General features: G+C 47.7%; 1 protein-coding gene across 1 annotated transcript in view; it reads right to left on the bottom strand.

The window, feature by feature from the left end:
• Positions 1-8,116: 8,116 nt before the first annotated feature.
• CUNH12orf75 (chromosome unknown C12orf75 homolog) overlaps positions 8,117-19,018 on the bottom strand; it is a 66,909-nt gene continuing 56,007 nt past the window's right edge. Inside the window, exon 6 of the mRNA XM_037068222.1 lies at positions 8,117-8,475. The gene's annotated coding sequence lies outside the window, so the exon portion shown is untranslated. The remainder of the gene's footprint in view (positions 8,476-19,018) is intronic.

Genomic DNA, 19,018 nt, shown 5'->3' with positions numbered 1-19,018 from the left:
ACCGGCAGAGGCAGGAAGGCACCGGGCCTGCTTGAGAACCTGTCAGAAGCCCCGCTCCCTTGGGGCTCTGCTGGGTGAAGACAAAAGAATCAGAGAAAGGGGGAAGCCAGGACAGTGGGCTGGAGGGGTGTGTGGAGGAGGCTGGAGAGGTACCTCCAATCACACAGGGAAACGAGGTACCCCCCATAGGCACCGCCAAACAACACCCAGGGCTCTGGGGGCAGGGGGTGGGGGTGTGGAGAACAGGAATATGGCTACCAGAGCTCCAAAGTCACTAGCTCGAGGATGAGAGAATGAGGAGAACATTCCATCAGACAGGAGGGAGAAGAAGGGGTGACCCAGGCAGAGACAGCCAGAGGCTGGGGGGCAGGCAGAACCCCAACCAGACAGCTCTGCCTTTCTATTTGCATCACACTTTCCAGATGCTCCCATACATTTGCCTAACCTCCAACTGTGCTGCCTGCCTGCCACAGAGGTGGGACCAGAAAGGCAGCCATCCCTTCAGCGGGCTCTCCCCACCCCACCCCTTCCCCACCCGCCTGGGTGGGGCTCCTGTGGATGCTGCAGCTGGGATGGAATTTGAGAGCAAGGCATTCCGTGACACCAGCGTTCCTACCGGGGAGCTGCAGGGAAAGGCAGCTGCGGGCTGAGCCCACGGTCAGCAGTTTTTACGCCTCCCTGCCCAGCTCCACATTCCTGGCTGTGCCACGCGCAGAAGCCCATAAATCACTTCACCCCTCCTAGGCAAACTCAGCTGGCTCCTTCTCTAGACTGCGCACTCCTAGGAGCAAGCTTTGCGCTTGCGAGATACTCACGTGCAGGATAAATGAATAAATAAACCGATGAAGAAATCAATGAAAAGTATCACTACTTCCAATTGGCCTGTTAACATACAGGCAGACACCATGCTCCTATGCCCCAAGTTCCCAAGAGGGACATCTTGAATGAATAGAAGGCCCCTCATGTATTAGCTGTGTGGCCAGGGTCGGGATCCTTAGCAAAGGAGAGCTAATCATGTCTGCCTCACAGACGGATGTGAGGATTAAACTAGATAAAGCCAGTGAACTTCAGCCACCCTCACCACCCAGTCCAGATGAAATTCCATGAAAATGGTCGGTGTGAGGAGATCTCTTTGAAAGCCAGAGAGGGGGCTGTGTGTGGCCTTCTTAACGTGACCAGTGAAACAGAGACAGCAAATCTGGATACAATCCTCAAGAGTTTATGTCCTCAACATCGGTGATAATACTGATAACAGCTAGCTTTGTTCACAGATTGTAGAGGAGGTTGGGGGGGCAGGGACTGGAATGGACGACTACACTGCAGTCTTGGCGAGGCAAGGGGCCCAGGCTACCTGGGTATGTCTGGAAAAGCCATCACCTCCACAGCCCCTTAGTTTGCCTGCACCCTGACCTAGAAAACTCAATCCAAATGGTCCCAGGCACCAGGCACCCACGGGCCTGGGAGGAGAAGGAACCGCCTGGAGCTTCTGTTCAGGCAGCAGGCAAACGACCTCTGCAGGCTCAGTTGCTGCCAAGTGCCACGGGGCCCGGCTCTGTGGGCAAATGGCAGGCACGTCTGGGGGCCTTTCAGTCTACAACTGCAATGGGCCAGCAACGATGCCAGAGAAATGCAGAGAGCTTGGGGACAAAGAGCACCTCTTTGCAGGCCCCTACCTGGACCCACTCATGCCTCTGGGGTCCAGGGCACTAGAAACGGCCCCTGGACAGCATTTGGCCCAAAAGAGGGACCGCGACTTCTGGTAGAAGACCCCCTAATATGAGCAGCCTTATGGGGCTTTGGCAGGACCTCGCTCTAGCAGAGGGTTAACTATTACAGCACATGAGGCCTGAGGCCAGGGTGTGGGTGATGTGACAAGTGGAGCAGACCCCAGGGGCTCGATTCTGGTTGCACACTAGACCCTCCTCACAGCTGTCTCTCCATGTGCCTGAGGCGTAAGGGGGAATTTTTGTGTGTCCGCTTGGCTGGGCGGGGGGGCCCAGTTGTTGGGTCACACCTAGTGCAGATGTTGCTGTGAAGGTATTTTGTAGATGTGATTAACATCTACCACCTTCCAACTTTGAGTAAAGATTACCTTTGATGAGGCAGGGGGCCTTGTCTCATCAGTTGAAGGCTTAAGAGAGAAAAAAAATGTGGTTTCCTAAGGAAGAAGGAATTCTGCCTCAAGACTGGAATGTGGAAGTCCTGCTTGAGTTTCCAGCCTGCCCTGCAGACTGGATTTGCCAACCTCCACGAATTCCTTAGAATAAATCCCTTTGTGCATCTAGACATGCATTCTGTTGGTCCTGTGTCTCTGGAGAACGGTGACCAGTTCTAAGAGTAGGTGCTCACATTTCAGGTGTGAGGTGAGCAGAGCTCCGGGTCTCAGACAAAATGGCAAAACCAAGAATACGTGCTCACACCCAGGTGTCCCGGGAGGGAGGTTAGGGCTGGAGTTAGCCCCATTTTACAGATGAGGAACCTGGCACTTGCAAGCGCTTTGTCCCAAATCTCACATTTTACGAATGGTAGAGCAGAAACAAAAATCCCAGTCTCCTCCTCCAACATGCCTCGCTCCTGCTGCTCCACCTTGGAACCACCAAAAATGAGCTCTCTCTCTCTCTCTGCTTCACCCTGGCCTTCCGGAGATGCTTGGGCCTCACCTCTCACAGCTCCCCACCTGCAGAACTCTGCGGCCCCCTACAAACGACACGCTACCCCACTCTCCATGTTAACAGCTTGTTAGCTCCCCAGCACCCAGTCTCAAAAACTCTGCACCACCATCTCCTCGCTCCCCACATTGAATCATTTAAGTTCTAGAGACTCAGCCCCAACAGAAACCGTCTCAACTGTCTGCCCTATTTTGACTCCTCCCCACAGAGGCCGTTTGTGCCCAGGCCTTGGTCCTTCTCACCGGTGGGGCTGGACACCGAAATGGGTTTTCAGAACAACTGGGCTCCCGTGGACGTAAAAACTTGGGGAAGAAACTCCAGGTGCTAAACTTTCTGACCAAGACCAGGAACTCCCGGGGCATTTGTGAATGGCGTTACCCCTTCTCATTCTTACTGTCAAGCAAGCAAAAGTCACTCATCTCCCACATTCGAGACCCTCGGTGGGCTCGTGAGAGCATTTCTAAGTGGGGGCCGCATCTCATTCCCTAGGAGGCATTTGGGGAATTTGTAGGGCCATTTTGTTCCTGTTGTTGTTGTTGCAGTGTGGTGGGGGGAGGGTTGCTCCTGGACGTTAGAAAGCACGCATAGGACAGTTTTGCCCAGTAAACACTATTCCTGTCCCAGACAACTTGCACACGTACAGCTCAAGACACATGTCAGTAAAATGGGTGTGCAAGGTTTTCTGATTATGATTGTTTCACAATAAATGCCGAGGTACCTATCGCCCATTTGAATACACTCAAATTTCTAGAACTGTGCCGAGTTTATTGCAGAGGGCGCTATGCTTCATTCGCTGACTGTTTTTGGAAAATCGCTGATGTCAGTGCTCTCAGTAAGGAGCATGGGCCGCGTGGGCCCTGCACGCTGATCCGCGTGGGCCCTGCGCGCTGATTCGCAGTGGCAGCAGGCGGTGACTTCCCCCGTGGGCCTGTGGGCAGTGCGGCCCCAGACTTGAGGTTCTGAAAGACCACGTGCTGTTCATCACAGATGCCTTTCCTGCTTTTCTCCTTTATGAGACCGGTGTTAGCGGGAATGTAAAATGGTGCAGCCACTAGGGAAAACAGCAGGAACATTCCTCAGAAAATTACATGTGAAATTACTGATGATCCAGAAGCTTCATTGCTGGCTACAAACCCAAAAGAATGAAACACAGGGACTCAGATGATCCATCCACCCGTGTTCACAGTGGCATCATTCACAGTCGCCGGAAGGTGGGGGCAGCAGGTATGTCCCTCAGTAGATGACTGGATGAGCAAAACGCGACACAGACATGCAGAGGAATACCATGTGGCCTTTAAAAGGAAGGAGATTCTGACGTGTCCTATGACATGGATGAGCTTCGAGCACACTGTGTGAGTGAAATCAGCAAGGCACAAACGGACAAATATTGCATGATCCCACTTACATGAGGCACCCAGCTTAGTCAATTTCCCAGGGACAGAAAGTGGGACACTGGTCACTAGAAGCTGGGCACAGCACAGATGGGGAGACGGTGTTTGGTGGGCACAGTTGCAGTTGGGGCAGATGGCAAGGTCCTGGGGACCGATGGCGGTGAGGGCGGCCGAACAGCGTGGCTGGGCTCCGTGCCCCTGAACTGTGCGCTCAAAAATGGTTAAAATGGTGAGTTTTGTGTTGTGTTTCTTTAACTGCAAATTTTTAAAAACTTATGCCTTTTATTAGTTTTATGTATGTATCAGCAGGATAGTAAAGAGGGCATTTCAAAATATTTGTTTTTAAAAGGAACCATTACATGGAGAACAAGGTGTCTAGAGTTTTATGCCCTCCATGTTTTATGACACATTTTATTTTGTCTGGAGACTTTCTGGCACCCCTTGAAATATGTGGAGACACCTTGGCATCACTAATGAAAGGCTGGGGATTGTTGGGGCACAGAATGGAAAACCCCGGAGGACTAAGAAAATCTATATTGGAGCTTATGAGGATCAGGGCTGAAGGAAGAGCTACCCAGAGTCGATTTAAGTTGGACGTGAGCTAGCACTCCTGGGACTGCAAACATTTTACATTTATGGAGCTTCTCACACTTTATGATGCAAAAACACTCTGCATGTATAGTCCATTAACAGGCGGCAGCTACGACTGAGTGGAAGGGGAACACACTTGGAGTCAGACCGGACTTGGCCACTTAAGAAAAGCCTGTGTGATTTAGGGCAAACGTCTTAACTTCTTTGAGTCCCTTTTGCCTCCATCGGTGATATGTGAATATTTTACCACCTTATCATGAATGCCTCCTCTCTGTCCGTTACCTACTGTGGGCCTGGCACATGTCAGACATTTAATCATCTCAGCATTAATGATTTAATCTTCACAACTGCCCTGTGAGATAGGCATCGTCCCCGTTACACAAATTAGGAAACCAAAGCAGATGCTGTCGGGCTCCCAGGCATTTCCTCCTGGCTCACTGGAGGGCATCTACGTGACTTCCTGTGTCCTTCTGTCCTTCCTGCCCACACTGTATGGGCAGAAGAAGAAGAGACTTCTTCTGCCCATACACAGGCAGCCAGGGAGGGCCAGGGAGTGAACCCAGGAGCAACTGTCAGCCAAGGAGGGGTGGACGCCGGTGGGCAAACACCCCAGGCCCCTCACTCTGCTGCGCAATAATCCTACAGTCTCCAGGAGGCTGATGAGACCCATCACGAACTTCCTTCCCCGCCCACGCCCCACTCTGTGCTCCCTGGAATCAGCTCCCGTATAAACCGCCCGCACTCAGATACTTGTCTCTGCATCCACTTTTGTGGGGAACCCAACATAAGGTGGCAGCCGAGGCCCAGAGAGCTCTCGCTTGCCCGTGATTCTGGCAAGGATAGAGAGCCTGGCCAGGCCACCACTGACAACCCGCCGAGCCCAGAGTCCCTCTGCCTGGTATCTGGCCCGGTGGTTGGGGAACTGAGTGAGACATGCACACAAAGAGGTTTGCCCCGCAAAGGAAATGACAAGAATGCATCCGTTTCACCTTCAACGAGAGCCCGTGAGGCAGATGAGCACGTTAGCTCGATGCCCTCAGTTAATAGGAAACTGAGGGTCAGAGTTTTGCCCAAAGCGACCGTCTAATCAGTGACCAATGACAGGAGGATCCCCTGCTCCTCTAGGTCCATTCTCCACTTTCCTCTGCCTTTCTGTGTGCCCAGGAGGCCCACACTCTGGAGCTCATCACCCAAGCCCCTCACTCTCTGGCTTCCAGTCAGGTTCAGCCAATAGAAACCATGGGCAGGAAGAACAAAAAGGGAGCAATAGGCCCCCACAGTCTCCCCGATGGGCTACAATTTTAGTAGTGGCAGCAGGCCTCTACCTGAGCCACAGTCCCTATCCAGCCACCTTAATTAAAAAAAAAAAAAAAAGCATTTGGATTTGCCTAGGTTTTATTTGAAATCTAGAATCCTGGGAAAGAGGCGAGGAAATGAGCTAAGTTTGCTAAGACCCCAAACACCGTCTCAAGCCAGTGTGCCCTGTACCAGGGCTGGGGCTCTCAGCGGGTGTGGCCAGGTGCACACCCTCCATTGTCCTTCCACACGTGACGTGCCTTCCGGTTCTTGCTGGTCCCAGGGGTTCCTCCTCCCCTGCCCACACCTCCGTAAATCTAGACATGATCCTTTCATTAGTCTGTCTTCTTTAAGCTCTTCGAGGTGTCATTCTCTTTATGGCTGGGACTCTGATGGACGCATCGCACTTAGCAACCAGTAAGGGAGGGAGAAAACAAAACACTTATGGAACAAATGCCATTTTCCAGGCAGGCCCTCTGCACAGCCCTTCCCATCCACGGGCCTCACGATATTGCTGTGAAGTGGGTATTATTCTGAGTCCCATCTCACAGACAAACAAACCGAGGCTCGGTGACAGCCCCTGGACCGAGCTCCAGGTCAGTCAGAATCCACAGTCCCTGCGCTCTCTCCCCTTCGCCACAAAGACCACACTGTTCTCTAGCCCGACCTGTCATTATTGTAAATAACTGTTGGGACCAGAGGGCCCCCCCCCACCACCCAGCCTTGCTCTGGGCATGTCAGGAAACCCGAGAACACCCCGCCTGTGGCGAGGGTGTAGCATCTTTGTGGCCAGTGAGCATTCCATGAATGGAAACAGCCTTTCCCTTCTGTGAGGAGAGGCAGGATTTCATGTGAATGTGTGATGACTGGCAGGGGGCCAAGAATAAGAGCAGGAAATGGGAGCCCAAGTGAGATAACTGCCATGAACATTGCCGGGCGGGAGCAGGGTAAACAGAGGACGTTCAATGTTGCAAAGCATTCGAGAGCTCCTTGGCTTCAGGACGGCCCTTGGGGAGAGCCGGGAGTATTAGGAAAAGGAGGAGACAGTCTTGGCAGGCTGGGAGACTAAGCGCTGGTGGAGTAATTAAAGGGCGGAGCAAATGAGTGGGAAACCATAGAATAATGCAAAACCCAAAAGCAAGCATCTGAAATGTGCAAAAAAAAAAAAAAAGCTTGTGCTTAGTAGCTGAAATAGTCAAAACAACATTTTGGAATGAGAACCATATGGAATAAAAGGCTGCTGTCATTAGACTCAGCAGCTTGAGAAAGGTGACGCATCCCCACGGGGATTTGGAGTGGGAACAGTCAGAGAGAAAGAGTTCAGAATGCTGAATGAGGATGCGGAGCTGAACAGGCCCAGAAGGGTTTCCCCCAGTATTTGACAATCATGACAAAAATCAGGACCGCTAGATTTCACTCCATCAGAATGCACAACTCACCCATTGTTAATAATTTCCAGCTATTTAGCACCTATATTCCAAGTACTTTACGTATCTTATTCCCAATTCACCCAACGACCTGCAAGTAGTGTTCCCGTTCCATTATTCAGATTAAGAAACCGAGGCAGAGCCCTGGCTAGTGTAGCTCAGTGGATTGAGCGCGGGCCTGCGAACCACACGATGGTGGTTCGATTCCCAGTTGGGCACATGCCTGGGTTGCAGGCCAGTTCCCGGCAGGGGACTCACAAGAGGTGACCATGCATTGGTGTTCCTCTCCTTCTCTCCTTCCTTTCCCCTCTAAAGATAAATGAATAAAATCTTTTAAAAAAAAAAGAAAGAAAAAAAGAAACTGAGGCAGAGAGCGAGTGGCTAGCCCTCGGTCACACACGCAATGCTGGTGAGAGGGTGAACAAGGAGGCACAAACCCAGACCCCTTCTTCTGAGAGGCCTTCCAGAATCCTCTCGTTTCAGAAGGGAAAATGGCATAATAGAGAGGAGAGCTACATGTCTGTGAACACGGTGGCCCTAGAACTTGAGGAGAGTCCTGTGGGGTCTGGGAAGCAAAATCTTTGAGCCAACTCAACCCAGCTCCTAGGTTAATGCCATTTTGACCTTCCCAAGATCACCAAGCTGGGCAGCCCAGCAGCAGGTTTTCCAAGCACAGTAAGTAGCACATACCCCTTACATTTGTGTGTTTATTTGTTCATTTACCCAACAAACATTTTTCAAGTGCCAAGAACTATGTCCCAGGAAAATATTTTTCCAGTAAACAACACAAAAGTGCTGGATTTGCATTTTCTGTTGATCTGATTTTTAAAAATTTTATCACCTTTCAATGTAGTTCACTACCTCAGGTCCCCCGGCACTCCTCCAGAAACTCAGTTCAGCCAGTAGTCAGCACACTGCTGTCTCTAGCACATTTGTGACCAGAGAGCAGTCCTTGGTTTTCAGAGAAGGGATTGTGTTTTCTCTTCAGTAACACTGGCAGCTCAGAAAGCATGTATTTTCCATAGCAAATATGAATGGCAAAAGCGCCGTACAGTCTCCTTTGTGAGCTGAGGGTAGTTGAAAGGGTGCTTTGTCAGGGCTCTGAAAAGAAAAGAAAAAAACCACGGGTTTGGCTAGAGTTTTATTAGAAACCTAGAAACCTGGGGAGGGGAGAATAAAGCTATGTAAGTTTGCCAAATCCCATAACATTTTCCCCATTTGTTCAGACCCAATGCCAGGTTCATGCTGGCCTATTATCAATACATTTTTGCTCTGTAACAGATGACTCCTGAAACCTAGTGGCTGAAAACATTTATTGTTTTCAACAATAAATACTTATTATTTCCCATGATCCTGGGGGTCTGCTGGTGGTCCACCTGGGCCCTTTTGGCCAGGCCCCGATGGGCTAGGATGCCATATTCACATGACTGAGGCTCACCTGGGGTGAATGGGCCTCTCTTGTCCCCAGGGCACTAGCCTGGGCATCTTCACCTGCCCGTGGAAAGGCTCTCAGTAGCCAGAGAAGAGCAACCCCGATGGGATGTTACTGTCCTATACTACTGGCCAAAGCCGGTCACAAGGCCAAGTCAAATTCAAGGGGAGAAAAAACGGTCTCCACTTTTTAACGGGCAGATCTACAAATTATTGCGGCCATTTCTTTTTTTCTTATTCCTTCAGCTGCTGGGAGTTTTGCTGGTGGAGGGCCCTGAACTGCCAGCCCTCTCAGAAATGGCTCCTTTTCTTCTAAAGAAGGCCGCCGCACTCCAGGACGCTCCTCCTTCCCAGGGGAGCCCGCAGTGGTAACGGGCCAATACTGGGATAGAGAGGCTTAGTTCCTTGCCCAGGCTCAAGACAAGTGTGAGGGGTCGCCCGCGCTTCAGAGCTCCCCCAGCGGTCAGCTTTGGCCTTTGCTGAACCTCACTTGCATGCAGTCGAACTCCTATCCCCGCCCCGCCCTGCTCCCCCTCCCCCCACAGGCTTCCGCCCCCAGCACCCGCCCCCAGCACCCGCCCCATCAGACTGGCTGCCACCGCTGCTCACGGGGACCTCAACCTGCCAGCTGACACCAGGGGGAGTCACAGAGAACAGATGCTAAAGCGTAACAGGGGCTGGGTCACCCACCAGCCAACAAAATGAGAACCCCAATTCTGAGTTTAGAAGACGGTGGTGAAATCGGTCAAACTGCCGCCGGTGGTCCAATGGGATGGGATGGTGGGAGGAGCAAAGGAACCGGAGGATGTGGCATATCGAGCTTTCGAAACACCTGGAGGAAATAGTCATGCTCAGGGCAATGGAACTGAACGGGTGTTGCTGGAGAACAATTGGGTGCTTTGGGAAAAGGTAACAAAAGACTCGAGTGACTACTAGCCCATTAAAAACTAACTGCAGAGGAGTGGAGGGAAGATGGTGGCAGAGTAGGACAAAGGATTTCGCTTCTCTCCACGCGCCGGAGAAGGACCTGGCTGATCTGTGGAGGAGCGCAGGAGATGCTCAACAGGGACCCAGCATATAAGAAGGCAGGACTCCAGAGAGTGTAGCGGACACTGAATGACCAGAGGTTGAGGAGAGGAGATGACCGCGGATCGACAAGGTACAAGAGAGCAGCACAGAGGCGGCAGCAGGCCCTCTGCCAGGCTGCGCCAGGGCCCTGGCTGGCCACCCCGGTCTCTGAGAGCTGAGGGTAGGCAACACCGTCTCTGGGAGAGAACTGGTCACCCCCATCTGGCAGGGCGAAGAGTGGAAACCACCATAAGAGAGTGGTCTGCCAGTAGTGGCAGAGAGAGGAGTGAGCATTCGGAAGCAAACCAGAAAGCTCCGATAACCCGTGGAGTCAGGTTGCCGGCTTGGGGGACCTGAGAGTGCCCGAGCATTCCCTGCTTCGAGGGGCCTGTGCCGACCCTGGAACAGTCTCGGGGAGTCTCAGGCTGCTGGCAGGACCTCTAGAAGTGAGTCAGTTGTGAGCTCCATCCCTCCTCACCCGGCGCAGACCAGCTCCATCCCTGCTCAGCCGGCGCAGACTGGGAGGCACCGGGAGTCAAGCCGTGGCCTTCGGTTTGGGTAGCTGCTGCTTGCCCGTGCCTCCCAGGCCCTGCGGGCCCATGCCGGCCCTCGGCTTGACCAACCGCCGGTCGCCCATGCTTTCCCAGCAGCCCAGGGTCTGCACCAGCTCTTGGCTTGGGGAATTGAGAGTTGCCCGGGCGATCCCTGTGGCGCGGGACCTGCACCGTCTCTTGAACAGTCTCAGGGAGTCTCGGGCTGCTGGCTGGGCCCCTGGAAGAGAGCCAGTCACCAGCTCCATCCCTACTCAGCCGGCGCAGACAGGGAAACACAGGGAGTCAGGCTATAGCTGTTGGTTTGGGAGAATTGTGAGTTGCCCTGTATGTTCAGCCGCAACACAGGGAAGGGTCCCCACCCAGGACTAGGAGAACAGGAAAGCCTGGCTGGGAGTGCGCACCCTCACGCCACACCAGGGCTGGAAAGCCTGGGAGGAAATCCGCTCTCAGTAGGGCCCAGGAGAGTGGCACCAGTCTGGATCTTGGGGGGGTACTGGTGAGACCAGTTGAGCTTACCGAGACTCGAGAAAAGCCACACTAACAGCCCCTCAGGCTGCTGCAGCTAGTGAGACCAGAACAGAAGAAAAGGTTTGACTAGCTGGAAACCAACCAGAGGAGTAGTGGAAACGGAGAACACCAAGATACCTACAGGAGACTACACCGCTGAATCTCACAGGTATCCTACCACAGAAGCTCACACCATAAATGCAGGGTACCAGAACAGATCAATTTAAGAAGCTGAGGCCAACAAGAAGAGCATCACAAACAATGGGAAGACAAAAAACAATCCTCAAATAAAAGAAAAGGAGGAAGTCTCAGAAAGAATGTTAGATGAAATAGAGGCAAGTCAACTATCAGATATTGAATTCAAAGCACTGGTTATCAGGAAACTCAAAGAGCTTACAATAAGCTACCAGAAACTACAGGGGAGCTACAATGAACTCTCCGCAAACTATACCAACTTTAAAAAGGAAATAGAAACCATCAGCAAAGGCCAAGAGGAAATGAAGAATATAATTTCTGAACTGAAGAACACAGTAGAAGGTATGAAGAGTAGAATTGATGAGGCGGAAGACCGCATAAGCAAACTCAAAGACAGGGTGGAAAGAATCTCCCAGATGGACCAGATAATGGAAAAGAGAATCAGAAAAAATGAGGAGAGTCTAAGAGAAATGCAAGACAATATGAAACGTAATAATATTAGAATAAGAGGAATACCAGAAGGAGAAGAAGAAGAACAAGGGATAGAAAACCTACTTGAAAGAGTAATAACGGAAAATTTTCCTAAGTTGAGGAGAGAGAAAGTCACATGAATCCAGGAATCGCAGAGAGTCCCAGGCAGGTGGAACCCAAAGAGGCCTACTGCAAGACACATCATCATTAAAATGGCAAAACTCCAGGACAAAGAGAGAATCCTAAAGGCAGCAAGGGAGAAAAAGGAAGTAACATACAAGGGGGTCCCAATAAGGTTGGCTAATGACTTCTCAACGGAAACATTCCAAGCAAGAAAAGAATGGCAGGAAATATTCCAAGTAATGAGAAACAGAGGCCTACAACCGAGACTGCTTTATCCAGCAAGGCTCTCAATCAAGATAGAAGGCCAAATAAAGAGCTTCCAAGACAAAAGAAGTCTAAAAGAATACGCCTCCACAAAACCTGCTCTACAAGAATTACTAAAAGGGCTGCTTTAAGGAAAGGAAGGAAAAGAGAGAGACAGAGAGGAACACAGGTACATAAATGGCAATGAATAAGTACCTTTCGATAATAACTTTAAACGTAAATGGATTAAATGCACCAATTAAGAGACATAGAATAGCTGAATGGATAAGAAAGCATGACCCACACATATGCTGCCTACAAGAGACTCACCTGAGGACAAAAGACCACCACAGACTGAAAGTGAAAGGATGGAAACAAATTTTCCAAGCAAATGGACATGAAAAAAAAGCCGGGGTAGCAATCCTCATATCAGACAAAATAGACTTCAAAAAAAAGGCTATAAAGAGAGACCCAGAAGGTCACTTCATAATACTCAAGGGAAGAATCCACCAAGAAGACATTAACATCATAAATATATATGCACCCAACACAGGAGCACCCAAATATATAAAGAAAATCCTAGAGGACCTCAAGAAAGATATTGACAGCAACACAATTATAGTAGGGGATTTTAACACCCCACTGTCAAAAATGGACAGATCTTCCAAACAAAATATCAACAAAGATATAGCAGCATTAAACGACACTCTAGAAGAAATGGACCTAATTGATATATATAGAGCCATCCATCCCAAAGAAACTAAATACACTTTCTTTTCAAACGCACATGGAACATTTTCAAAGATAGATCACATGATAGGACACAAAACCAGTCTCAACAACTTCAGGAAAATAGAAATCATACCAAGCATCTTCTCTGATCACAAGGGACTGAAATTGGAAACCAACCCCACAGGAAAAAACCCAAAACACCCAAAATCATGGAGACTGAATGGTAGGCTATTGAACAATGAATGGGTCAAGATTGAAATTAGGGAGGAAATCAAAAAACTCCTTGAAACAAATGAAAATGAACTCACCACAACCCAAAATTTATGGGACACAGTGAAGGCAGTCCTGAGAGGGAAGTTCATAGCGATACAGGCTCACCTAAAGAGGATAGAAACATTTCAAACAAACAACCTAACCCAACGCCTGCAAGAACTCGAGGAACAACAACAAAGACAGCCCAGAGCAAGTAGAAGGAAGGAAATAACCAAGATCAAAGCAGAATTAAATGACATAGAGACTAAAAGCACAATTCTAAAGATCAATGAATCCAGGAGTTGGTTTTTTGAAAAGATAAACAAAATAGACAAACCTTTAAGTAGGCTCATTAAGAAAAGAAGAGAGAGGACACAAATAAACACAATCAGAAATGAAAGAGGAGAGATTACAACTGATACCACAGAAATAGAAAGGATTGTAAGAAATTACTATGCGGAACTGTATGCCAAGAAATTTGAAAACCTGGGTGAAATGGACAAATTTCTAGAAAAATATAATCTTCCAAAACTCAATGAAAAAGAAGCAGAAAACCTGAACAGGCCAATAACAGCAAATGAAATTGAAGAAGTAATCAAAAAACTCCCATCACACAAAAGCCCTGGGCCAGATGGTTTCACAGGAGAATTCTACAAAGCTTTTAAGGAAGAGCTAACCCCTATTCTTCACAGACTATTCCAAAAAATCCAAAAGGAGGGAAAACTCCCCAACTCTTTCTATGAAGCCAGCATCACCCTAATCCCAAAGCCAGATAGAGACACAACAAAGAAAGAAAATTACAGACCAATATCACTGATGAACATAGATGCTAAAATCCTCAACAAAATATTGGCAAATCGCATCCAACAATACATCAAAAAGATCATACACCACGACCAAGTGGGATTCATCCCGGGGATGCAAGGATGGTTCAATATACGCAAATCAATAAATGTAATACACGAAATAAACAAAAGCAAAGACAAAAACCACATGGTCATATCAATAGATGCGGAAAAAGCTTTTGATAAGGTACAACACCCATTTATGATAAAGGTACTCAGCAAAGTGGGAATAGAGGGAGCATTCCTCAATATAATAAAGGCCATATATGAAAGACCTACAGCCAACATCATACTCAATGGGCAAAAACTAAAAGCTTTTCCACTAAGATCAGGAACAAGACAAGGTTGCCCACTTTCACCACTTCTATTCAATATAGTATTAGAAGTTCTAGCCACAGCGATCAGACAAGAAAAGGAAATAAAAGGCATCCAAATCGGAAAGGAGGAAACAAAACTGGCATTGTTTGCAGATGACATGATAGTGTACATGGAAAATCCTATAGCCTCTACCAAAAAACTGCTGGAACTAATAAATGAATTTGGCAAAACAGCGGGATACAAAGTCAATATCCAGAAATCAAAGGCATTTTTGTATACCAACAATGAAGCAGCAGAAGCAGAAATCAAGAAAAAAATCCCATTCGATATAGCAAAAACAAAAATAAAATATCTGGGAATAAACCTAACCAAGGAGGTAAAAGACCTGTATGCAGAAAACTACACAACACTGAAGAAAGAAATCAAGGAAGACACAAACAAATGGAAACATATACCGTGTTCATGGATTGGAAGAATTAACATCATCAAAGTGTCCATACTACCCAAAGCAATTTATAGATTCAATGCAATACCTATTAAAGTTCCAATGCCATATTTCACAGACATAGAACAAACACTTTAAAAATTTATATGGAACCATAAAAGACCCTGAATAGCAGCTGCAATTTTGAGAAAGAAGAACAAAGTAGGAGGGATTACAATACCTGATATCAAACTGTATTACAAGGCCACTGTAATCAAAACAGCCTGGTACTGGCATAAAAACAGGCACATAGACCAACGGAATAAAACAGAGAGCCCAGAAATAAACCCAACTCTCTACAGTCAATTAATATTCAACAAAGGGGGCAATAACATAAAATGGAGTAAAGCTAGCCTCTTCAACAAATGGTGTTGGGAGAACTGGACAGCTACATGCAAAAAAATGAAACTCGAGCACCAACTTACACCATACACCAAAATTAATTCAAGGTGGATAAAAGACTTAAATATAAGCCATGAAACCATTAAAGCCCTAGAGGAGAACATTGGCAGGAAAATTTCAGATATTCCATGCAGCAAGATTTTTACTGATACATCCCCCAGAGCAAGGGACATAAAAGAAAGAATAAACAAATGGGATCTCATCAAACTTAAAAGCTTCTGCATGGCCAAGGAAAACAGTATCAAGATAAAAAGAGAAGCAACAGTTTGGGAAAACATATTCGCCAATGACACCTCAGACAAAAGTTTAATCTCCAAAATATACAAAGAACTCACACGACTCCACTCAAAGAAGACGAGCAACCCAATTAAAAAATGGGCAAAGGACTTGAACAGACACTTCTCCAAGGAGGACATACAGAGGATCCAGAGACACATGAAAAGATGCTCGATATCACTAGCTATCAGAGAGATGCAAACCAAAACCACAATGAGAATCCACTTAACACCAGTCAGAATGACTACCATAAACAAAGAAACAAACAAGTGCTGGAGAGGTTGTGGGGAAAGGGGGACCCTAGTTCACTGTTGGTGGGATTGCAGACTGGTACAACCACTATGGAAAACAGTATGGAATTTTCTAAGAAAACTAAAAATGGACGTGCCTTTTGACCCAGCAATTCCACTATTAGGAGTATATCCTAAGAACCTTGAAGCACCAATCCAAGAGAACCTATGCACGCCAATGTTCATAGCAGCACAATTTACAATAGCCAAGAGTTGGAAGCAACCTAGATGCCCAATGGTCAATGACTGGATCAAAAAACTATGGTACATTTACACAATGGAGTTCTATGCTGCAGAAAGGAAGAAGGAGCTCCTACCCTTTGCAACATCATGGATGGAACTGGAAAGCATTATGCTGAGCGAAATAAGCCAGGTGGTGAAAGACAAATACCATATGATATCACCTTTAACAGGATTCTAAACAACAAAACAAACAAGCAAGCAAAATGTAACCAAAGACACTGTAATACAGAAGGTGCTGACAGGGTCCAGAGAGGAGAGGAGAGAGAATTACAGGGAAAAAGGGGAAGGACTCACATGAACAAATGTAAAGGACGCATGGACAATAACTAAGGTGGGGGGCAGAGATGGGAGGGAGGTGGGGAGCACTGGGGCGGGGCAGGGCTGGGAATTCAAGAAAGAAAACTGTACTTGAAAAGAGTTAAATAAAAATTTAAAAAAAAAACTAACTGCAAAAGCACAAGAGCCTCTTGGCCCTGTGTAAAGGAATTCTCGTCTCTTGTAATCAATGAAAATTAAATTCTCCACCAAAAACAGTGGAAGGACCTGTGGCTCCTGGTGCTTTTGTGAAGCAGAGTTGTTATGTCAGCTCAGACTTTTACATGAGAGAAATGCATTTCTGTCTAATTTAATACATTGTAGAGGGAGTCTATTTCATATCTAGTCCATGCTGTACCCTGCCATAGACCACATGTTCTACCTCCAACATGTTGAATCTTGATCCCCAATGTGATGGCATCAGAAGATGAGACTTTGGGCAGGTGGTTAGGTCAGAAGGATGGAGCCCTCATGCGTGGGATTAGTCCCCTTATAAAAGAGGCCCCAGGGAGCTCCCTCCCTCCTTCCACGGTGTGAGGGCACAGCGAGAAGTCAGCGTTCTGCAGCGTAGAAGAGGCCCCCATCAGACCTTGACCATGCTGTCACCTTGATCTTGGATAGCAGGCCTCCAGAACTGTGAGAAATAAACTTCTGTTGTTGGTAAGCTATCCAGTTCATGGTATTTTGTTATAGCGGCCCAAATAGACTAAGATATACCCTAACCACCAGCCTTGAGCATACTTCAAATCCACCTAAAAGGCACAGAATTGGGGCACCCAGCATGGCACAAATGTGGCACTAATGATTTTGGTGTCCATGTGCACACGCCTGTGCCCAGCTGCAGGGCTGGCTGGAAAGTACAGTAAAAGCTGCACAGGCTCAGTTTCCTGAATCTAAGGGGTTTATAAAAGGAAAGACTCTCTTTGCTCCTTAATAGAATACTTGCCTCAGCCACACCTGTTTTAGAAGTGTGCTGAATGATTTACTACCTACCTGACAGCTCTTCTTCTAGGTGACATTTGCACATGACCAAGATGCTCCCGTGTCACCTCAGGCAAAGCTGTCCATGGGGGCAGTGAGACCTCAGCAGCCAGTGGCTGAAGGGAAAGGAAGGCAGGTGGTGGCATTTCTAAGACACTGACTTAGCTTACTCCTTCTTCCTTTGGACGACAGCCATTGGAGAAGCAGAAAGGGAAGTTCAATAAGGACCAATGGTGTCAGCTCTGTGGCTTCTCTGGATTAGATAACACGGCTTAGATATGAAGCTGATGGGAGCATTCCACTCCTTCCCTCCTGAATTAAATGACACCCTCATTTTGGGATACAGCTGCAGCTTCCCCTACATTCCTCCCTCGCCCCCACCAATTCCAGGCAACCCCTTCCAGATGCTAGACCCTCCCTGGCTGCTTCCTCCTCCAGGGGGCAGGTGCAAAGGGGACACACACAGCGTGTGGATGAAGCCTGTCTCTGCGTGAGTGCAGAGGCGCTATGCTGCATGTGCTCACTTCCCTGTCTCAGTCTCAGCAAGGAGCTCGTCCCTCCTCCCCTAGGGAGAGGGATTAGTAAAAGGAGCGGCGATAAGGACTCTTTGTACCAAAAGAGAGAGAGATGGAACTCCCTCCACCCCCTTCTCTCATTCTCTCCCCGCCCCTAGGAGTCACAACTGGGTAAGGCAGGTATTCCAAGTGGTAGAACTGGCCCTGGATGGGGAGGTTAGCATTTCTATTAAATAATCATAACACTCCCATCTACCATTTGTTGAACACTCACTACATGCCAGACATTGAGCTAAATAGACAAACGGCCTGAAAAACTGGGGCTCAATCTGGGCTCCCCTCAATATGCCGGGGTGGGGAGGAAGTTGGGGGGGGCAAACGAGAGGAGTTGTTAAAAGGACCCAGAAGCAGTTTGAAGAGGCTTCCACTGGCCAAAGGTGATGAAGTTTGATTAAATACATTTCATAACTGAAATGTATTAAAACCTATCAAATATATTTAATTCTATGAGTTTTCATGATACTTCTCAAAAACTCTAATTGCTTGTGAACTAACTCCAAATTCATAAAGCTGATAAGTAAAGAAAAAGAGGCAGTCTTTATTCTGCTTTTTCTATATGGACTATGCCATTGGGTGACCAAATGGTAGATATGGTGAAGTTTTTTTTAAGGTATGCTATCTAATAATTGAAGAAGGAATCAGAGAATCCAAACCTAATCATTTTTTAAAATTTATTTATTTTTTAGAGAGAGAGGACAAAGGGAGAAAGAGGGAGAAAAAACAAAGAAACACCAATTGGTTGTGGTCACAGGTCCTCACCTGGAAAGGGCTCAAACCAGCAGTGTTGGGCTCATGAGTCAAGGCCCACCCACTGAGCCGTACCAGCCAGGGTCAAAACTAACCATTCTGCAAGCTCTAATGAATTAATTCCAGCGTGAGCATCAACACCTGTTACCCCCACAAAATGAGACGACCAGATATTTCATGCCTGCGGTGGAAGAACACAGCACCACCTACAGAGTGGTCTTACCAAGAGAAATCAAATCTAAACGCAAACAAGACTTTCTAATCCAACACCAACGCACGCAGGCGTGTCCCGTCGGCAAGTTATCCAAGTGCAAAACTCTACAGGACGAACCACTCAATTTCTTTAAGAAATAAATTGCAAGGAAAAAATAGTTACGGGAACAGAAATCGGGAGGTTTTAGTATCACAATATGTGGACTTTATCTGGGTGCTGACCCAAGCAAACTGTTCATGAAAAAAACCTTTAAACCTTTAGGAGGAAACCGGAAATGTAAACTCTGGCTCAGTTACTTGACGACATTAAGGAATCATTGTTACCTTTAGGTGTGATCGTAGGATTGTGGTTCCGTTAAAAACTAACAGTTCCAATAGT

The sequence above is a fragment of the Sturnira hondurensis genome, unplaced genomic scaffold (assembly GCF_014824575.4).
Source record: "Sturnira hondurensis isolate 20B ecotype Veracruz unplaced genomic scaffold, ASM1482457v3 Scaffold0017436, whole genome shotgun sequence".
Classification (NCBI taxonomy): Eukaryota; Metazoa; Chordata; class Mammalia; order Chiroptera; family Phyllostomidae; genus Sturnira; species Sturnira hondurensis.
Note: the sequence above shows the minus strand (reverse complement) of the source record. Positions and strands in the feature narration are given on the sequence as shown.